Here is a 3,932-nt window from a genome sequence, read left to right on the forward strand (position 1 = left end):
CAAAGGATAAGAATCCACGAAAAAGAAAAGCACTTGTAAAAGAAATTGACCACAAAGAGAATGATCTTGATAAAACAGTAAATACCGAAACCTCTCATGAGAAAGATGTTGATGATACTAACAAAGAGATATCAATCAACTATGGTCATACACATATTATATGGAACCGATATGAAATGGAAAATATTGATGAGATATTTTCTTATTCTATAGCAAGTGACATCATGGGTGAAGATGATGATCCTGAACCAAAATCTGTCAATGATTGTCAAAATAGACATGACTGGGATAAATGGAAAGGCGCTATGCAAGCTGAATTAGATTCACTTAACAAACGAAAGGTTTTTGGGTCTATTGTTGTTACACCTAAGGCTGTAAAGCCTGTAGGGTATAAATGGGTTTTCGTACGAAAACGAAATGAGAAAAATGAGGTTACAAGATATAAAGCGAGACTTGTAGCTCAAGGTTTTTCACAAAGGCCAGGGATTGACTATGAAGAAACATATTCTCCCATTATGGATGCAATAACCTTTAGATACTTAATCAGCTTAGCAGTTTCTAAAAGGTTAGAAATGCGTCTTATGGATGTTGTTACAGCTTACTTGTATGGATCACTTGATAGTGACATCTATATGAAAGTTCCTGAAGGATTTAAACTTCCTGAAGCGTTAAGTTCAAAACCTAAAGAAATGTATTCGATCAAATTACAAAGATCTTTATATGGGTTGAAACAATCTGGAAGGATGTGGTACAATCGTTTGAGCGACTATTTGACAAGTAAAGGTTATACAAATAATCTTATCTGTCCATGTGTCTTTATTAAGAAGACAACATCAGGATATGTGATCATAGCTGTATATGTTGATGACCTAAATATAATTGGGACGCAAAAGGAAATTCATGAAGCAATTATTCTTTTAAAGAAAGAATTTGAAATGAAAGACCTTGGAAAAACCAAATATTGTCTTGGTTTACAAATTGAACATATGAGCAATGGCATACTTGTGCATCAAACGAATTATACTGAAAAGTTGTTGAAACGTTTCAATATGGACAAGGCAAATCCTTTAAGCACTCCAATGGTCGTTAGGTCACTTAATGTCGAAAATGATCCATTTCGTCCTTGTGAGGACAATGAAGAAGTTCTCGGTCCAGAAGTACCATACCTCAGTACAATTGGAGCACTTATGTATCTTACGAATTGTACGAGACCTGACATTTCTTTTGCAGTGAACTTGTTGGCAAGATTTAGTTCAGCTCCTACTAAAAGGCACTGGAATGGGATTAAACATATTTTTCGATATCTTCGAGGCACTGTTGATTTAGGCTTATGTTATCCTAACAATTCAAAAGAAGGGTTAGTTGGTTATGCAGATGCAGGTTATTTATCTGATCCTCATAAAGCAAAATCTCAAACTGGATATGTATTTATGAACGGAGGAACCGCGATTTCATGGCGTTCTCAGAAACAAACACTTGTCGCAACATCCTCAAATCATGCTGAAGTCATTGCACTACATGAAGCTTCAAGAGAATGTGTATGGCTAAGATCTATGTCACAACACATAGTGACTTCTTGTGGGCTAGAGAAAGATCGAAGTCCAACTCCTATCCATGAAGATAATGCCGCCTGTGTCTCTCAAATGAAAGAAGGGTATATCAAAAGTGATAGAACAAAACATATACCACCAAGATTCTTTGCATATACTCGGGACCTTATTAAAGACAATCAGGTCGAGATGAGATATGTCCAATCCAGTAACAATTCAGCCGATCTATTCACAAAAGCACTACCTACAGCAACTTTCAGGAAACATGTTCATGACATTGGCATGCGTCATGTACGGAGAATGTGATTCCTTACAAATTGCAAACTTGAGGGGGAGCTATAGACTGCACTCTTTTTCCCTTAGCTGAGTTTTTTCCCACTGGGTTTTTCTTTAGCAAGGTTTTTAATGAGGCAGTACATAAAGACTCCGAAGTTTGCAAAGTGTCATCCAAGGGGGAGTGTTATAATATTACAAAATGATTTACCATGAAGATCAAGTTCTACCTCTACATTTACCAAGCAAGTGGATGAACTCTTTGTCAAACTTGTGGATAGCCTTATCTACTAAATAGTTAATCTTGTCTACCAAATAGTTAACATTGTCTACCAAGTAGTTAATCTTTTTGTAGTATAAATACTAGCTCAAGATAGAAGAAAAAATGCACCTCATGTATACACTTTTATAAGTTATACATCTCTCTTATACTTTCTCTTATAACATTTCTAAAATTCTTAAAGTTTTAGCACTAATCTTGTGTTAATTCTTGTTATATTATAACACAGATATATATATATATATATATATATATAGGGTAAGGTTCATGTGAGAACCACCTTTATTGCGAGAACCAATGTGAACACAACCGAAAATAGCTAAAAAAACTACCCCCCCCACAAAGCTAAAATGCTAAAAACTAAACCCCCAAAAAACCTAAAAAATTCTAAAAAAAATCTAAAGAGGCAATGTACACTAATGACATTCCTAAAAGTAGGCAATGCACATGATATTTTTAATAATAATATATTACTTACAATATAAAGAAAAGATTCAAGAACTAAAAACATAACCCCGATAAAGAGGATAAAGAGGATGACGCTGCTACCTCTTGTCCCATTTGCTATTTGTTGAGCAGCGTTTACGATTCTTAAGGCATGCTTCAAACAGAGTAATACTCTACATCAGACACAAAACAACTTAATTTAGGCCCAACTAATATGATTTGACCTCAAAAACCAAGATTCATTAAGGGAAAAAAAGAGGCGGCATTCTGGGGTTTAGGGTATTATGTCAAAACGGATCATTACTTAAACATGGTTCCACATATCTCCGGCGAGACACTTTTGTCCCTTTTCAATTTTATTAAAATGATAAGAGGTTATAACCATTTAAAAATACTTTAGGTGACTCTCAAACCATGTTCATTTTAGCTCAAGTTCTTAGAAGTTTAACGCGCTTTACCTTTGGAGAACTCAAAATGACTCAGGCTGCATTGTCTATTTTTTAAATTTTCATAAAACCATTTGGAGGTTTTAAGCATTTAAAAACACTTTGGGGTATATTTCAGCCCATTTCCAGTTTAGCTCAACTTTTAAAACTTTACCCGTTTGACCCTTCGGAAAACTCAAAACAACCTAATTTTATGGAACTGACACATCTAACAAAAGACAATCAAATGAGTGACGATGATCATGTACCTCTCACCATCCTTGATCCTCAACCTAGAACAGATGTGAACAGGCATAAAAGTTCAGCACTGCTCAGGCTTCTTCAAGAGTTTTGCATGATACTACCATAATATGGCCTTGTGGGTCAAAGTATCCCCTTTCCCGACACCAAACGTGTACATCCGTTGCAGAGTCACTATGATAAGTTATAGTGTGGTTAGTGTTGCCTTCGAATCCTATCATTCAAAACCAGAAATAAGATGAAATCAAGCATCCCATATTAAAAGTTTGGAGTGGGATATGAAGTATAATTTACCGAATTTATTCTTCATACAATATACATGCTTGGGTGAAAAACTTGTATGCTACAGGTTCAAGATCACATTCATTGGCACCGACTTTTGACATTTTTGGTACTGGTTTTTACCCTTAAATACCGGTATCGATTCGGATCTTTAGTTAAAAGATAAGTATATAATTAATTAAGTATAGAGAGAGGTGGGAAAACCCAAAAGTAAATGCCTACAATGAATGGCACGTGTCACCCCATGGTTTTTTCTTTATTATTATCTTATTCAGATAAACCAACAAATTTAAATAGAGATGAATGTCCTATATATTAGTTATCTTTAGTTAAAAGATAAGTATATAATTAACCAAGTATAGAGAGAGGCGGGAAAACCCAAAAGTAAATGCCTCCAATGAATGACACGTCTCA

The 3,932-nt window shown here is 34.9% G+C and overlaps 1 long non-coding RNA gene across 1 annotated transcript; it reads right to left on the reverse strand.

Moving 5' to 3' along the window:
- Positions 1-2,515: 2,515 nt before the first annotated feature.
- LOC110925520 lies at positions 2,516-3,589 on the reverse strand. Its single transcript, XR_004886338.1, has 3 exons — positions 3,531-3,589; positions 3,245-3,410; positions 2,516-2,723 (listed from the first exon to the last, which is right to left on the reverse strand). It is a non-coding gene; the product is annotated as an uncharacterized LOC110925520 (long non-coding RNA).
- Positions 3,590-3,932: the final 343 nt, after the last annotated feature.

Source organism: Helianthus annuus, chromosome 17, assembly GCF_002127325.2.
Source record: "Helianthus annuus cultivar XRQ/B chromosome 17, HanXRQr2.0-SUNRISE, whole genome shotgun sequence".
NCBI lineage: Eukaryota > Viridiplantae > Streptophyta > Magnoliopsida > Asterales > Asteraceae > Helianthus > Helianthus annuus.